Consider the following 19,922-nt stretch of genomic DNA (forward strand, 5'->3'; position numbering starts at 1 on the left):
AGGGTAATTTATAGCGGTAGCGCTCCGCCAAAACCGAATAGGTTCGTTAAAATACCGACTGCACGGTTCATCGACCCAAAACGTTTATCGAAAAGTCCTCTTCACACCCCTCCTCTGAGAAAGAAAAACAGATATTTCCATCCACGTTTCAAATAAAATGAATAAAAAACTAGCCGATAAAATTATAATATAGGACACGGACTTATTAACAGACGGACGATTTTTGTAGCGAAGAATTAAGCTATTGTAAAATCCGGCAATCTGTATTACAACGATTTAGCGACGCGTATGACGTTTTTGTAAGCATTTAGTTTCAGTTTTCGTAGTTTTTTTCAATTATTTTTCTAGACAAACTGGTTCCGCGTAAGCCGTGTGATGTTAATAAAATGGGGCAGACTGGAATATAAGAATCGTCATTCTTTTCGGAAAAAGGTGTTACACTTTGAACATACCCGCTCTCTCCAGAACCGGTATAGCTAAAGGATTATTTCTAGATATTTTAGACTACAGATAGTCTCGAGCGGAAATAAATTTCTAGGCGGATGCGAAGGCGAAAGTTTTTCCGCGAACGGACCTAGATAGTGAAATCTGAGAACGATCTGTTTGAAACACTTCCGTCTATACAGAGTTAATGAGCTCTTTCGAGTCAAAACAACAATGTATTTGGTAGGCCTCGTGATTCCCGCAAGAAAAACCACGCCCTCGCTCTATTCCTAATGTAACCTTCCCCCCTTTCTCAGGTACGTGTAGGCGAAGAATATCTTCGGGGAATCATGAAAGCAGACTATAGTTGCGGCTGCATATTCTCTGTTAACCCGAATAAATATTTGGTTAAAACTATTGTTTGCTTGAGATCATAGAATGGACCCTTTGTAATTGATTTCATCAAGATAATGTGGTTGCGTTTTCAGTTTAGCACATTTTAAACAGGCTTTATTGTTAATGTATTTATTTTATAAGGATAAATATAGTTTAATAGGGTTTATTTTTGTTTAACGAAGTTTATTTGCTACCTCTTAGTTTTAGTATATTTGCTTACATAATTTAAAGCGTTGATTATATTTATCTTTATTATGGTTATTTACCTAGATAAATATATAATAATAATAATATATATTTTATTATTGATCAATAATTAGGTTGTTTACAGTAAAGGCGAAGTCGACATAACGACTTTTATGTCAATAATAAATTACAAACTGTATTTATATTAACAGTTATAAAAGTGCGATAGGACGAACTATTCATATTTAATACCAATTGGTTAATTGATTCTTAATTGCGGAAACCAGAGTGTAATACCGAACTAATCGATCATTTTTGGAAATTGAAAAGCGATTTTTAACAAACGTTTTTTTTTTTCAGATTCTCCAGAACTCGTCTTCACCGCACCGAAGCTATACTTTAAAATTATTCGAAAATTATCCAAGCGTTTAAAGCACGAAATATACACATTACATAATTTTTTGCAACCAATTCTATCGTTCCGGCAAATTGTTTTCTTTCGTCAGAAATAAATGTATCAAAACATGGTATATATGCGAATAAAAACACGCTATATTATTTTTAACAAGTTCTAAATATAATTATATTAAATTTTAAAATCATAGAAATGTTCGATATACAATTTAACACATTCTGTCATGTTTTTCCGGCAAAGAGTCTATTCAAATAAATTAAAAAAGAATATGAAGAATCCACAAGTTGAAATATTTGATGGGATAAAACGCTAGACATTTTGAGGACAGCGCTAAAATTTACCAAAAACGATCGTTGGAATTGAAAAAGCAGACGACGTTTGCATTAAATTTTTCCCCTAAACGAAATTACAGATAATTTTCGTGAGTGCGAAAACTGTTAATAACTCTTCAAAATTCCATTCCTTTGATATGGAAAAATAGGACTATATAGGCTTACAGGATGTAGATAAAAAATCCATTCAATTTTCAGAGTCCAAAACGTCGTAAGTTACACAATACGAGGATATTTCCCGTCAACCGTTTTGTGATATTTTAAAATCTCATTTACAAAAATGATAGTCGAAAACGTCCGTATAAAAAGGAGGATAAAAATCTTAAATGGGTTCTAAATGCGAACAAAAAATACATTATGTGGATGAGAGATTAAATCGATTTGACATACGCGGAAACGTGTGGTCTCTCTTACTAAGGGAAGAAAATGAGCAGCGCTCTTTCAAAATGGGAAACTGATACACTTCTTTCATACGCAACAAAAACAACAAAACAAGTTGCGAGTCCTTTAGCCTTAAACTCTTATAGATTACACATTTCTAAAGCCTTTTTATCGTTTATGAATTGTATCAAATTTGAAGGGCTGCGTGTAGAAGGGTCTTAAATTTGCATATAATTACAGCTTTTTGCGGCGAACCAACCTATAAAGCTTGCCCTTTCCTTTAAAATGTCATTGAAATAATGGGATCAGATAATTTCATAATCTATTATTAAAAATAGTCCGGGTTAAATTATCACTATTCAACATTTGTTAAAATACATTATATTTTAAGACGTTTATTTTTAAAGAAATTATCATTTAAATAAATATCACGTAATACATAAACAATACTTTCAGATTGTTTTCATCGTAACTTCCCCTTTTAATTTTAACTGCTTGTTTAAATATAAAACTACGGAATTAAAACTCTTAAATAGATAATTAACTTCTCTTTTTCGCGGGGAAAAAATAATATTAATTAGAATCAAAAGGTGTGGTTTTCATCCGAAACTAAGAGGTTTATTGAACCGAATTATTAAAAAGAAAACCTAAATTCTAACAAACACAAGCGGTGTTTTTTTAGTAAGCGAAACCAAACGCGCCTCCATCTTTTGGGCTGAGAAATCTCTCAAAAACTAGATCAAATTATAAAACATTCTTAGCATACGCACACCTATATAGCTAAAACGTAAAAAAAAGACAACCTATTAAAGAAAAGCGTACGTAAACCTGCCGGAAGTAGAACCATTATTTTGGGAATAAGAAAAAATTAAATCAGGTCAATTCTACATGGCTATACAATGAAAATTTATACACCATAAATTTATTGGAATATAGTAAATTAAATCGCTATTGCCAATAATCGTAAAAAATACTAATTTTAAAAAGGTGAAAAAATGGATTTATGATAAGCGGATACTAAAAAATATTGCATTTGTAAAAGATATTTTCCACACAAAATGAAAATGTTTTCTTCAGAACTAGTACCGGAGTTGGAAAAACTGTTAGAAAATTTTCGCGATTTAAAAAAAATAAGACCATTACGATAACGAATTGCATCGCGACCTAGATTCCGCTATTGTTATATTATAAACGATGGTCAGAGACTTTTATAGGTACATGAACTTGGACAATTGCGAGCCATGTTGCGAACACGAACAAATGATATACTCATCAGCTTCAAACTAAACGAACAATATGCAAAATGGCGGTAGAACAGTGTAATTGATTAGGCGTTTCACGACCACCACTATATCATCCAAGTACCGTAAAGGAAAGTGTAGGAACGCTGCCCGAACAATATACTTTCATGGTCCGCTATACACGACACATTTCGTTTCTCGGACTTGGAGACCAAAGAATGAATAGGGATGAAACGAAAAGTTGGATCTTTTTTCGCCATGGTGACGGTGTTCATGGGTGCGAAGGGTAACCAGCCGTTACCGTTCTGAGTCGTTACGGGTTTACGTCAATACGATACTTATACGGTTAAAAGTGTTAAGAGCCAAAACGGTTCTATTTCGAGATGGAAACTTATACCGAAAATGCAGAGAGTTGATAAAATGCCCCAAAAATAGCGTCGAATACAATAACGCTTTTAAATTAGAATATTTTGGAAACTGATTACGAATATTTCTACAGCCAGCAATTTAAAAAGGGCGAAGAGCCGAAACAACGAGAACTAGCCTTTCAACATTTAGAAATGTTGAAATATGAATAAAAATTGATAAAACCTCCTTTACAAAAAGTTAAGTGTTATATTTTATTTATTAATTTATAGTCATATTATGGAGAAAATGAAAGGAGCTCCTAACACTCGTCGTTGGAGCGAAGGGTAAGTTTTAAAAAAGAGAATGTCATTGGTAACTTTTTTATTCAGATGGGGCCATCACGCCCCTAATAAATAAATCATGCCGCAATGACTTGTTTCTATGCTTTTAAATGTAAGACTGGTAGATGTTAAAGTTAAAATATTGAAAATTAATTTTTGGGAAGATTTTGAAGCAAACATCACGGATTTGACAAATATTCGTATATTTTGCGGGTGCGCCTAGATAAGATACTTCAGTCAGGGACGTAATTTGGGTGGGGCAAGGGGGGGGGGGGGGGAACCGCACAATTTCAGTATTTTTTTCTAATACCAACTCAGACTCGGATCGAAATATGCGAAAATGTTTAGTACCGTCTATTATCCTGAAAATCACTGCAATTATGCAATAGCTACTTCGATTAAAAATCCAAAAAATATTAAATTTTACGAGTTTTTTCCCTTTAAAAAAAATTGTTTTCCGTAGCTCAAGTTCCGCCCTTTCCTGAAAAATTCTGAAATGCCGTTCCAGACTTTAGGGACAAACTTTATATTTCATAAGGATTAAGGCGCCTTGACGAGAAATAGGGACTTTCGGGTATTCTAGGAACAAGTTGAAAGCCCTACTCCAGCTAAAGGAACACCCTCGTGTTCGTAAAAGTGTTTAGACCGAACACTTATTTTACACTTTCTAATTTGTACAAACAAACGCGCCATCCGCGTTTATATATAAGCCCACCAAGTAGAGCATCTATATAACAGCATCATCACGTTTTCGGGTTTCAAAATACCAAAAGTACATAAAATTAAAACGTGCCTCTCCCATTCATTTCCGACTTGTTCTTTTTATAAATTGATATACAAATGACGGGAGAAAGACACCCTCGAGGGTCCGAAAAACCAAAATTGGCACAGTCGATATCGTCCCGATCACTTTTATTGTATTTCCCCACCGTCAGAATTCCCCAAATTATTCTCACGCGATGGGACAAACACGTTCTTAAATTCGACCGCTCTCGAATTAATGTCTCTTCCCCACCTTTGACGAACCCGGTAGAAGAACAGAACGAACCAAAAAAAACACCAGAACAAGATTTCTTTTGGCCAATTTGATTCCCTTTTAAATGGAGAGTCGGCCGGTGGACGGGGGCATTTCTCGGCGTGACGTGCTTGGTGTAAGAGAGCGGCCGCGGAAAGTAGGGCAAGCGCCTTAAGTCTAGAAGAGGTTCGTTAGCTGGTAGCTCATTTCGACCCGAGAGTTTCGTTTGGTGACAGGTGCGCCACGCAATCAACAGAAAGAGAAAGAAGGAAAAACAGCGCGTCATTGAGAAATTAAACGGCCGGACTCGAACCCGGCATTGAATTCGCCTTTTTGGAAAACTGTTATTAAAGAAACGCGACTTTTGTTGGATTCTTTCACCGTCACGAAGGACTATTGAATTATCAAGTAAGTTCAAATTTAGCGGATCGACAATTTTCCGTAGGTTTTATTTTAACTATCTAGTATTAAATGATTTATCATTTTAGAAACGATACGTATTAATTCGATTCGCGTGTAACGTAATTATTCCATTTCATAAACATTAACCGAATCTTAATTATTTTTAATTGTGATACGCGTAAAATAGACAGATTAAAGTTACATAAAATCATAAATGTTTCGAAAATTTTGTAGAAGTATTTAACGTTCATGGATAAGATAATTTTGAATAATTGACACTTCCTAATAACCCTTTCTATAAATTCTTAAAGAGTCTTGATATTTGGAATATTTTTACAGGGTTACCACCAAATTTACAGATTAAATTGCTATGACATTTTAGATTTTAACTGGCTCTTTTAAAGCAAAGATGGGACCATTTTAACTTATACTACTTTTATCAGACCCTAATTAATTTAATTCCGCTTATATTTTAGTAAAAAACATTTTTACTAAAACACCTTTTGCAACGTTTAGTTTTTTCAGATCACCTTTATAACATTTTTAAGATAAAATTCACTCTCCGATTTTAACAAATTCGTAAAATGCCATGACCTTTCCCTGACATTCAAGCCTATTTTTAAACTTAGTTACTTTTCCCTGATCCATGATAATCCTGTTTAACGTTGAATAAGAATCAATTTCAATAATGTCATATTATGTTCCAAATTTATATTATATCACTGACCCGAAACCCGAAGTAGCGACTCTATATTATCGATTATAAATCTTTAAAAATATTCAAGTCCTTTGACTCCTTTATCTGGAAACGGTAAAACTAGGGCCGGCGGCGAGTCTATTTATAGAGTTCACGAATTTGAGCCAATGGAATATACCACAAATAAGTGTACGCGAAACCAAGAGCACTGAAATAACAGGGTACCTCTGGCCTTTGATAGCGGTAGCAGATAAGGTGTTATTTTCGAGTATAGGAAGTTTTCCAACGAGGTGGGCGGATTTAAAATATACGAGTATATTTATAGAGGTCCACCTATATCGTTGCACCGAAACGGAAGGCTGAGAAACACGCGCGAAATTTATTCTAACGGAACGTTTGTTTGACAGAAGTTTATTAGAGGAAGTATAGACATTAGCCATATCGCGCAAATTACGTTAACTTTCTATTCATAGACTTAATTAATGAACCACGAGATAATTTAGTCAACAGTGCATTCATTTTTACCGGCTTGTATTTTGGAATTTCAATAATACGGAGCTCAATCTTATTATTTCAATAAAAATAATTTTAACGAAATAATAATTGAAGGTAATCGACTGAAAATTATTTCATTTAATAGTAGAAAAGGAAATGAAAGGAAATAATACAGAGCTCAGATTAATTTATCTTTAGTAAAATATTAAAATAAAATTAATTGACTGAAAATTATTTTGTTTAATAATAAAAAATCCCGGAATATTTTTGAATTTTAATAACAGAGAATAATTTTAATTAATAATTAAAATAAAATTAATCGTCTGAAAGTTATTTATTTCGATAGTAGTATAAGGAACGTTTTTACATTAAATTAGGTAGCTTTCACGTGTCGTCAGCTTTACTATAAATACATAGTGAAAGAATTGCCATCTTGAACAAAATACTCGCGAAACTGCTTGATACACTTTTTAAAATATTATTCATATATTTTTCCGAGCAATATATTACATATTCCAGAGATTTGAAAAACCAGGCGGAATATCCGTATGAGGTTTAGCCTCATAGATTTTCAATTGGGCTACTTTTTCATCCGTTTCTCTCCCGTCTGACGCGTAAAAGAAACACGGCTTACATGATCGAGGATTTTAAAGGGAAAAATCGAGGTTATTGCTTCTCTCTGTATGTAAACAGAAATTTGTTCAATTCTGGGTCAGACAACAACGTTCTGCTGAATGGTAAAAGTTTCCGCGCATTTTTTTTTCTTTACCCACGTTAGCTAAAATAGTTTTCAGGGTCAAAAGTAAAAAAAACATTTGCGTAAAACGGGTTCCAAATTGTATAAATTAATATATTAATCGTATCCCGGCATTCAATTTTAACTGGCACACTTTATTAGCCGCAAATATGAACATCTTTCAACTTCGCTAAAAATATCAAGATTTGTCCATAAAGATACGTCAAGTTTCACACGGCAACGACTCAACATTTCGGGTAGAAGCGAAGTCAAATATTTTCCGTCGATCGAGATGGAACTTATTTTGTATTGTAAATGCATTAAATAACTTTAATTGGAAGGTATTTTGAAGTCGATGGGGAGAGATTTAAGATGACGATACGTGTCCCACTGAGCTAGATATCGGTTTCTTAAAAAGCCGAAAGTAAGATGGTGGTCGTACGTGAGGAAAATTAAAAATATCCACCTTCTCTTTCTAAAAGCGTAAAAACCGCGTTCTCGCTAAAAATAACTATTTGTATTGACTTCGCGGGGGTTTCGCGTCTTGCCTTTTGCGTTTTGGACGAAATTTCGCGTTTGATCTTGTCTTTCTTAAATGGAATAGAGCGTACAAAATTTTAATAAATGAATTATTATTATCATCATTTAGCGTGTATTGGCAGTCATTATCAATTCATAAAACTTCATATGAAAAGGTCAAACGTGGGAAATTTATAACACAAACTGAATTATATTTTCAGGAAATTAGCATACTACTCGATTTTTAACCGACATATCTTCCGGAGATTAATTTAAAAAATTTTCTTTTACAGCCATGAATTTTGCATTGTTGTGCGTGACGTTTCTAGGCGTCATAGCCGTCAACGAGGCTCTGATTCCGTTCCTAGTACTCAAATCACTGTGAGTCTGAATATTATTTAACGCAAATTAGCCCGCGACACGAACTAATTATCAATTGATATCCTTAGTTTGCCGATTCCACTTCCGTTGCCATTGCCACTTCCGATTCCAATCCCGATCCCGAAGATCGGCGTCACCAAGCTGTTGGGAGGCAAGGCCGTCAAGATTAAGATCTCCGCCGACGTGCCGCACCATCACTACGAACCGGAAGTGCACATTGGCGGCTACGCCCACCCGCAGTACAAGGAGAGCAAGCAAGGATGGGCCGGACCCCCGCCGCCGCCACCACCTCCACCCGCGCACGGCGACCACCAGTACGAAGGATCGGACAATGCCCACCGATACAGGCCCAAGGAAGAGGAAGAGAGGAGAGTGTCGGCGAGGGCCGGCCCTGGACCCTACCAGTACTACGCGTCTCCGTCGGAAGGAAGAGAATTCAAGATCACGGCTAACGGAGTACCCTTGTTCGGGAGTGGCACCGTTCGGGTCAGGTTCCACGGTTAGACAAGACGACAAACATCATCTCCCGCGCGGATTGTACATTTTGTAGCCAATTTATACAAAACACTATCTCATGCCATCGAATTTCAAAAGTTAGATGAGAAAGAACACCGCAACCAACGAACCAAATGGCTCTAACTATTAAATAGATGCGGTATAGATATATTGGAAATTAGTTTCAATATGAATCTCCCTTTGACAAAAACAAGCTTCCCCAATAATTAAAATACACCATCGAATATTTATGGAAAATGAAAAGTAAAAAAAAAATTAATGAGGAAATTAGTATATTTTTCTATACGAAAACATCTATGGTTTCATTAGTCGTACGTCCTTAAGAAATAACTAAATACATTTATATTTTTATTTTTATCGCGTAGGAAAATAAAAGTAGCCTATAAACGGCGAGTGTAATATAATGAACAAAAAATATATGTTAATTGTTGCGTGAAACGCCTGTTTTTTTTGTAAATAAAAATAACCATGTTGTTTTGTTTGAATAGTTGATTGTTCCAAAAAATTAATAAAAACATAACAGAGATAATTAATGGTTTTACTTTTTCTTAAATTGTCGAGTGAATTTTTTTATTTTTTTCCGAAAATATATTAAAAAAATATATTTTCGGAAAAAGTCACGTTTCGGGTGTAAAAGTAGACTCGACTTAAATTGGGGCCAAAAAACAAGGAAAGCCCGCCAGACAACTTGCTCTTTTTAGAATAGCACCTTTGGGCTACAATTACCAGAGAGACATTAAAAGAAGAGACGTACTACAATATTGGAGTAAGATTTATTCTCAGAATTAAATCATCAAACTCGATTAATACGTAAATTATAAGCGTGTACATTGAAAGGGAATTTTATCCCTTTTCTCCCACGTTTGGGGCTCCAACCTATTTTTAGATTATGTTCAAACTTACAAAGTTATAAAAGTGAGGTTAAAAGGAGGAATATCTTACATTTAAATTACAAATAGTTCCTGGTTTTTAACACGAATAGAAGTTATACGTGATACATAAAAGGTTAGAGGACGAATGGAACTATAAACAGCGGATTTTTACAGACACCGGTTTGTTTTAGATGTGTGGTTATCATACTACTATATCGTTCAAACGGGCGGAGGGGTGAATTAAGGATTTATTGATCGTCGAACATACGAATCCTTAGCGATTTCTTTTTAAAATTGAGTTGGATTTAGATATGGCTATCCTTGAAATACTTAGCAACTTTAAATTCAGGTGGATTAAGATTGTCTCTCCTACAAATCCTTAGCAAATTCAAATTGATCAGGATTTAGAGATCGCCAATCCTACAAATCTTTAACGATCTTAAATTAGTGGGCAATTCTTCAAATTCTTAGTAATTTTAAATTAATCTAACCTTAGAATTTTCAATTGGTCAGGATTTAGAGATCGCCGATCCTACACAACCAAAGCAATTTTGACTCATTGAAACCCAATAATAAAACAATAGAAAAGTCAATATATTATATTTAAAAACAAATATTTTTGGATAACTTTTGGCCACAAAATTTTGAGATTCAAATTCCCTGACTATTCCCAGATTTTGTTAGGGCCAAAATTTTTATTTTATACTTTACTTTTATCAGAATTTAATAAATATAAATGGACCTCTATTTCAGTAAAAAGGTTATGGAAATGTTGAAAAAATTAGCAACACTTTCAGGGAAATAAACGATAATCATAGAATTTATCATAGATCGAGAGTAAAATTACCTTCAAAAGGTGTTAAGATAAAATTGAATTCCCTGACTTTCCCCTGAATTCTTAAAATTCCCTGACGTGAAGCAGCCCTGCATTATTGCTATAAAAATCAATTACTTTTACAAACGTATTACACGGTACTAAACAAACGCAACAAAACGTAAATTTCAATGAAACCTGACCCAGTATGACACAATCGACCGATGAGGAAGCAAATAATAAATAATTAAAAAGTTCTTCAACACCGGTATTTCTAGCCTTTGAGCGCTCAATGGGTTCAAACATATAACATTGTTAGTTTTTAATATCAGTAGGAAAGCTATAATCTGGGACGTAAATCCAAATTACTATTCACGCCCGATTCAAATCAACCGAATCCGCCGAATGCTCAGGTTAAACAGGTAATTTTTATTATTTAAATATTCTATTAATAGGACTTCAATGCCTCAAAATAATAGCAAAATAAGGCGACACACAACGCCTATAAACATCCTAGAAGCGAAATAGCTAGAAGCGCCGAATATAAGTTACACTTCAACTTCAAATAATGAAATTACGGTAAAAAATAATCAACAAATAAAACGCCCTACTTCTTAAGACGGCTCGTCATTCTACATAAAAGTAAAGGAACCAATTATAGAGTACAATTCCAGTCAAACACAACAAACCAATATTCTAAAAGCCAGAAGACTGAACATCAACAGAAGAACCAATATTTTATTAACTACAAAACGTAAAAATGTCTTTATCAAACCAGGGCATAAAAGAATCAATTTTTAAAAGCGAGTACATCGTAATATTATCATAACAATTTCTTCTAACACAACACAATGAATTTACGTAAGAGCGAGGTCAAGCGAAGGTCAGGCTTCTTTGGTCTGAGATACAACAGACGGCTTGGCGACAACCAAGCAGCAAACGACAAACTTTCTCTCTCTCTCTCGCTGGTGCCTTTGACACAATTATGAGCGGTCGCATTATCAACAACGGAGTGGGGATCCTTCACTTTGAATTTAAAAGGCTCCAGAGTAAAGGATCTTGCGAAAGGGTACTTTTGGCAAACAGCCCTATATTGTTTTTAAATATTTGGAAATTGATAGAGAAAACATTGTATATGAACCACTCTTGAAAGATTTGGAGCTACAAAAGGCATGAACTTGACACTTTTTTTTTAATTATTTGGGCTATTTAATATTTTATATTGAAGTTTAGCGGGTTCTATGGTTTGTGCTTAATAAGATTCAGTGTAGAATTATATATTGAAACACGAAAAAAGGTCTCTTTTGGACTTTCCTCATACAAATTTGCTTTTGTGGGAAATGGTACCACTGCCGCCATCTCTTTTCGATTCGTTTAACTAAAATACCGTTTGAATTCTAAAAAATATTTTTCGTTGCGAATTTCAATTTAATGCTTTACAATATATATTTGCGATGCATACCGTTTAATTTATAAATATAAAATTAAATTAAATTAAATTTAATATAATATAATATATATAAAATTATATCAAGATAAATTCCCACATATTCGAATACAAATAATATAAATTTAAAATTATACGAATAATTTAGATATAAACTTAAGCTAGCAGAATACAGATGGCAGTAGATAGTGTAAGCTATTTTTTCCCAAATCTTTCCTCGCAAAAGCAACGATTTTTTTTAAACACTTGTTTGGAAGAAAAGTAATAAAACTTTCCGCGAAGTAAATACGTCATTTTGTTAGGGAAGATATAACACCTGCTCATATACCTGAATATATTGCAAGGAAACGTATCAGCAAACGTGTATAATATCGCTCTTACGATAGAATCATCCATCTAGACTCATTTATACGAAGCTAGTAATCCGCCAAACCGCGGATGTATACACCGCATCACGGCTGACAATTTACAGCCGGTATTACTCCGCCTAAGGGTGTAAAATGTAAAACTTTTACTTTACTTTTTATTTTCTTATTTATAAACCATATTTTATATGTAAAAATCTTAGAAAATGTCTCAGAATTAATTTCACCCGGCACTATTTTTCCTTCTCAAACGTATTTTAACTTTTTAATGCCAAAATTAGATAATTTTATTTTAAAAATTACTTTTATCAGAAATTAATAAATTTAAATCAACTTATATTTCAGTACAAAGGTTATTGCAACGTTACAAAAATTAGCGAAACTTTCAAGGAACGAAAGAATAACCTCAATTTGTCCTAGATCTAGTGTAAAATTAGTGTCAAGATAAAATTGATTCCCCCGACTTTTTAACAAATTCTCAAAAATTCCTGACTAATTAAGCCCATTTTTAAATATCTCTGACTTTTCCCGGACTAGTGGACACCCTGTATTTGGGAAAATCAACGGGAGCTGCTGAATGTACACTTTTCTGGCGAATAAAATTAACAGGATATTGATATCATTACTTCTGATGTCCAATCGAAAACGAGGGATGTTATTTTTAATTGATCGCGTTTCTAATTAATGCAGTAATGTATATTAATCCGTGATACCCCGCTCCCCCTTGGCCGTAGCTTTGACTGTCCCAAATTTTCACCCCCTCCGAAATTTCTTACCCGCCCTTTGACGAATTTTATGACTACGGTACTTCATAAATCAATTAAAACTATATCGATATAAACATATTGTTACTAAAATTAAAGTAATAAGTCGTTAAGAAAATTAAAAATTGCGCATTTTTATTAAGATTAAAATAACATTTCTCATAAAAGTAAAAGATTACTTCTAAGGTATGAAAACCTAACGGTAATTTTGTCCATTGAGAAAAAAATTCCCTTTTAATGGCGGTCACCAGGGTTGGCTGATTTAAATCAATTTTACAAAGTATTTTTGAAAAAGAAAAACCTCGCCAATAATTTAGGTTTAAATATAATCTTTCTTCTACTTTCCCCCTTATGTTGCATTGGCTTCTCTACCTGTGGGTGGAGATTCCGCCGAATTTATTTTGTTAAGTACCAAAATAGGTTTTAAAAAATAAAAACTTTTATATGATTATTAGCTTAAATTTAATAAATTCCTTATACATAATATATATATATATATATATATATATATATATATATATATATATATATATATATATATATATATATATATATATATATATATATATATATATATATATATATATATATAAGTCTTTAAAAATTAAAACATTTGTTTTAGGTAAAATTATGATAGTAAATTATATAAAACTTTGAAATTTTAATTAAAATCAAAAAATCATTAAAAATCCGATTTAAACAAAAAGTTGATTTATTTGATTTTTTTAAAAAAATCAAACAATTGCCAACCCTGGCGGTCACTATTAAAAGCTACAGTTGAAATTTGGTACTATTTAAATAACGTTACCATTTGAAAAGTTATAAAAAATAAATGAAATATATCAATCAGGATATAACTTTCTCTAGATAACCTAGTTTTTGACAAATATAGGAACTTGGCTTTTCTTTAAATAAAATCGCGACATTATCCGACAACGTTAAGACACCAAAAAATAGAAAGTTATTGGGGCCTCGGGATATCATTTTGAAGCAACGCCAATGGGTTTCAATATTCTTAGAACCACGCGAACTTAAGACACCTGTTCTAAAATTCCGATGGGGGAATTTTCCACTGGCCTTTATTTTAAGAAATAGAAATATTTCCTCGCGGTTTCGATTATAAAATCTAGCTTATCACAATTCAATTATGTATATGCGTACGTAACCGGAATTCTTCGAGACAAGGGAGAACCTAGACGTTAAAGCCGCGACCACTTGTTCCAATAATCACGCGAGCGCTATAACAATGTACCTATTTCGCGTGTGAAAATATAATAACACGCGGAGACACGACCACAAAGTGGCGACAGATACGATTATTGTTAAAATATTCAACCAAGAATGGATTTATTTATATTTAGGTAGAATGACTATATTGAGACGATCCGCGGGCATCCGGTGTTGGGCATTTTCGTCAAAGAGCCGCTCGCACTCGATAGCCTAATATCCGCTCACGCTCACGCATTTTTGAGCGGTAAAATCGGCGCTCCTCTCTATTCACTTTTTTTTTGAGCGGTAAAATCGGCGCTCCTCTCTTTTCGCTCTTTTTTGAGCGGTAAAAACGGCGCCCCTCTCTTTTCACTCTTTTTTGAGCGGTAAAATCGGCGCTCCTCTCTTTTCACTCTTTTTTGAGCGGTAAAATCGGCGCTCCTCTCTATTCACTTTTTTTTTGAGCGGTAAAATCGGCGCTCCTCTCTTTTCACTTTTTTTTTGAGCGGTAAAATCGGCGCTCCTCTCTTTTCGCTCTTTTTTGAGCGGTAAAAACGGCGCTCCTCTCTTTTCGCTCTTTTTAGAGCGGTGAAATCGGCGCTCCTCTCTTTTCGCTCTTTTTAGAGCGGTGAAATCGGCGCTCCTCTCTTTTCGCTCTTTTTAGAGCGGTGAAATCGGCGCTCCTCTCTTTTCGCTCTTTTTAGAGCGGTGAAATCGGCGCTCCTCTCTTTTCGCTCTTTTTAGAGCGGTGAAATCGGCGCTCCTCTCTTTTCGCTCTTTTTAGAGCGGTGAAATCGGCGCTCCTCTCTTTTCGCTCTTTTTAGAGCGGTGAAATCGGCGCTCCTCTCTTTTCGCTCTTTTTAGAGCGGTGAAATCGGCGCTCCTCTCTTTTCGCTCTTTTTAGAGCGGTGAAATCGGCGCTCCTCTCTTTTCGCTCTTTTTAGAGCGGTGAAATCGGCGCTCCTCTCTTTTCGCTCTTTTTAGAGCGGTGAAATCGGCGCTCCTCTCTTTTCGCTCTTTTTAGAGCGGTGAAATCGGCGCTCCTCTCTTTTCGCTCTTTTTAGAGCGGTGAAATCGGCGCTCCTCTCTTTTCGCTCTTTTTAGAGCGGTGAAATCGGCGCCCCTCTCTTTTCACTCTTTTTTGAGCGGTAAAATCGGCGCTCCTATCTTTTCGCTCTTTTTAGAGCGGTAAAATCGGCGCTCCTCTCTTTTCACTCTTTTTTGAGCGGTAAAATCGGCGCTCCTCTCTTTTCGCTCTTTTTTGAGCGGTAAAAACGGCGCTCCTCTCTTTTCGCTCTTTTTTGAGCGGTGAAATCGGCGCCCCTCTCTTTTCGCTCTTTTTTGAGCGGTGAAATCGGCGCCCCTCTCTTTTCACTCTTTTTTGAGCGGTAAAATCGGCGCTCCTCTCTTTTCGCTCTTTTTAGAGCGGTGAAATCGGCGCTCCTCTCTTTTCGCTCTTTTTAGAGCGGTGAAATCGGCGCTCCTCTCTTTTCGCTCTTTTTAGAGCGGTGAAATCGGCGCTCCTCTCTTTTCGCTCTTTTTAGAGCGGTGAAATCGGCGCTCCTCTCTTTTCGCTCTTTTTAGAGCGGTGAAATCGGCGCTCCTCTCTTTTCGCTCTTTTTAGAGCGGTGAAATCGGCGCTCCTCTCTTTTCGCTCTTTTTAGAGCGGTGAAATCGGCGCTCCTCTCTTTTCGCTCTTTTTAGAGCGGTGAAATCGGCGCTCCTCTCTTTTCGCTCTTTTTAGAGCGGTGAAATCGGCGCTCCTCTCTTTTCGCTCTTTTTAGAGCGGTGAAATCGGCGCTCCTCTCTTTTCGCTCTTTTTAGAGCGGTGAAATCGGCGCTCCTCTCTTTTCGCTCTTTTTAGAGCGGTGAAATCGGCGCTCCTCTCTTTTCGCTCTTTTAAGAGCGGTGAAATCGGCGCTCCTCTCTTTTCGCTCTTTTTAGAGCGGTGAAATCGGCGCTCCTCTCTTTTCGCTCTTTTTAGAGCGGTAAAATCGGCGCTCCTTTTTTCGCTCTTTTAAAAAAGATTTTGCCGCTCAATTTGACTCAATAACAAAATCGCTAACGATGAGAGGAGCGGTTCCCATCACTGCGGGCATCATTGTCAGGTTCCCCGGAGCACGAAATGGGGGAGGGAAACACGTCACCAGTGTGCGCTTCAATGGCGTCGCAAATCGCAAATTCGGGGTGACCACAGGAAACCCATTTTTATAGGAAAAATAGGAAATTTTGTCTTTTTATAGGAAATCATAGGAACGTTCAGGTGATTTTATAAGAATAATTTTAATAAAGTTCAAACTAATGCGTTTAAATGAACTTCGGTGTAATAGCAATATTACATTTAATATGAAAACATCAGACTTTGTGACTAGAAAATTAAATAATCAGGGTTCATACAATATTTCCAAGAGTCATTTCCCTGATATTTCCAGGTTTTCCAGAGTAGTTTTGAATATTTTCCAGGTGTACTTTTTTAAAACAATAGGGGTCTCTAAAATGTTAAAAGCATTACTGTTACACTTTCTAATATAATATAGTCAAGATTGAACGTATGAATTCAATACTTAGTAATAATTTCAGTAATACTAAAACAAATTGCACATAATTTGGAGTTCTCATAATTATTTTCCCTGATTTCCCCGATTTTTCAGGAAAATATAATTTTCCCTGATATTTCCCTGACATTTTTGCTTTAAATAAATTTCACTGATATTTCCAGGTTTTCACTGATTTCCATGTTTGTATGAACCCTGAAAATACATTTTCATTTCAAAACAGCAGCCAGCCGTAAAAGCCAATGAAATTAGTGCTTTAGTAAAAGGCTAGCTGTTTTGAGCGCCTTCTATTGAGATTTCAAACTATATTGAAAGCAAAGCGTGAAGTACTAAAAATAGGAAAATATAGGAAAATTGTCCAATTATCTAAATATAGGAAAAATAATAAAATATAGTTAGTGTGGTCACCCTGCAAGTAGTAGGACACCAATGAGATGCCGGCTCGATTTGATATGACTTTTAAGAGGAGGAGCGTACTGGCGGACCGTGACGTGGACACGGTGGATTGCAGGACAAATGTTAAAAATAGTCTCATTCTGGATTCAACAGAAGCCGTGTTCACACTAGCCACTTTGGAACAGTTTTTAAACGGTTTCGAAAAATAATATTGAACATTTTCGGTGTCAACTGTATTAATAGCCATACGATAAATACAATAGAAAGCAAAATTTTACAATTTACTCGTTCGAAACAGTTTTAAAACGGTTCCAAAGTGCCTAGTGTGAACGTGGCTAAAATGGATACTATTGAAAATTCGCGTAAGACAGCCCGGCGATTTCCGCAAAAAAACGAGCACACTTGTAACGCCTTTTGTGACATAAATAGCCCCATCCTAATGACTACTACGCTATTACGTACAATAGAGTTTCAATTTCCTAAACGGAGCTTTTCAATGGTGGGCGACGTCTCAAATTCTTGGCCGCTAGGGACATTTTTCTACAAAAACTGCAATACCCGCGAGACTTTTACTCCCATTTAAAAAGAATCACGTAGTTAAGTAATTACCGGAAGAATATTTAACAGGAATGTCATTTAAATCAATTTGTTTAAAATCAAATGTTTTTTTAATTAGCTGATTTAAATTTGAATACTCAATGTATGAAAATGTCTAAAAGTAGTTTCCGCAACAATGTCAATTCATAGCAAACTAAATTACAAGTAATAAATAAATTTATTTAGCTTTTAAATGATATTTACATTAACAAAGCGCACGAGTTATTAAACAATTTGTCAAGGGAAAAAAGCATAAAATGATATAAATTCGATAAAACCAGGAAATCATTTACATTGAATAAAAATAATAAATTTCGTGTCTATATAGGTCGAAAAAGGACCCTTTTTAGGATTGTAAATTTATTTTTTTTTTACCAAATTCCCAAGAGATGCAAAATGTGACAAAAAGTTTAATGGTCTAAAGAGCTTAAGGTTCTCTACACGTACAATGAATGAATATTTATTTACTCTTTGTTATAAGCAAATCCCTTTTAAATGGTTTCACGAGTGACATGTTATTTTTAAAATAAGTTTGGCAAAAAAGAAATAAACAAAAAAGTCAAAATAAAACAAAAAGCCAGGGCAACATTTGTAGAAAACTAGACTAATTACAATATATACAGTTACACCAAAAAGTGAGTTATCGTTTGGCACTATGACCAGTTTGTCAGAATTAATAGCCCGGTGTACCTAGTAACAAAGACCACACCACCGGAGGCCTATCATCATAGTGCCCTACGCCAGCGTCCACAGCCCGGACAGGTGACAAATCCAGAATGGGTAGTAGCAACTAACTGGGTACGTGACGTTTAGACCCCGCTGTTTCGCCCCCAGGCTTTTCGACCTCGGACGTTAAGACCCCTACGATGATTGAACTCCAGCCAGTTTGACCCCATCCCCAATTAATAAATATTTAATTAAAAAATAATTCGAAATAATTTCAACTATTTATATACCAAAAAATTTAAAAAAAATACCTAAAAAAGAATACCCCCGAAAATGAAAAAACCGAAAATAAGAAGATAAGAAAATTAAAGCTTGGGTCAAAGTGGTCGGGGTCGAAACGGTCGGGGCCGAAAGGGTCGGGGCCGAACTGACCTCGGGTCAAAAGGGCAGGGGCGAAACAACTGGGGTCAAAACATCCGGGTCCGGCACCCACCAGGACAGGACTGGCTAGTAGTTGGCCCCACCGGCTATGCAATCGTCTGGGCCCCATTTCCCATTAATTCCAAATTTTTCCTCTTTGGCCCCGATCTGACCGGCGATCGCCGGTTAGCCGCCCAGGCCAGTCCGGGCCTGGCACCCACTACCGATGGTCGCACCTTCGACGCAAGCCACTCAACCCAGCAGAAGGTGCAGCAATGGGTCGACCAATCCCCACTTCGCACACAGCAGTGGGATTAAGAGTGGATGCTATAGCAACTCCAGGCGACACCCTACGTAGGTACCTTTCAGTTCTCACGCGATCCCAACGTCTCAAAATTCTTTTCGACACAAGCAAGTACTACCCACTCCTAAACCCAATAAATACGCAACGCAGTCGTCCGATTTGTCCAGTTCATTTGTACAGCTGCGACATTGCGGGTGAAAATAAATTCCGGGATTTGGTCTAATAAAACCACCTCTACGAAGCACCCCCAAAAATATTTAATCCAAACAAGAAAACCTTTACGAAATACAAATATATTATAATATTTATTTCCTATATTTCGTCAAAACCCTAAAACGTTGCTTTGATGATCACAATTAATTATGAATTTCCACACGGGCTAAATTGGTTAGTGTACCATACGCGTCAATTTTTATCAAGAAATGAACAGAATGAACTTTAAAGGACGATATTTTTATCCCACTCAGGATAGTCAACCGTGTTTGGTGATCATACTCAAGATTAAAAATTATATCCTTCAAATTCCATAACCAAATAAGTAGATAACTCGTAAATCCGGCATTTCAATAGTAACAATAAAGCAGTATGAAAAAGTAAAATCACGGTAAACATTATTCATTCGGGATTTTTTCCTAAAATTAAAACCAGTTTCCTCGTACAAAGAACGGATCTATTGAGAGCTAGTCCTA

The 19,922-nt window shown here is 35.5% G+C and overlaps 1 protein-coding gene across 1 annotated transcript in view; it reads right to left on the reverse strand.

The window, feature by feature from the left end:
• Window positions 1–19,922, reverse strand: part of LOC149940845 (rho GTPase-activating protein 28-like) — a 77,060-nt gene that overhangs the window by 11,459 nt on the left and 45,679 nt on the right. The gene's annotated exons all lie outside the window — the stretch shown is intronic.

Source organism: Leiobunum rupestre, chromosome 6 (assembly GCF_980474605.1).
Source record: "Leiobunum rupestre chromosome 6, qqLeiRupe1.1.hap1, whole genome shotgun sequence".
Classification (NCBI taxonomy): Eukaryota; Metazoa; Arthropoda; class Arachnida; order Opiliones; family Sclerosomatidae; genus Leiobunum; species Leiobunum rupestre.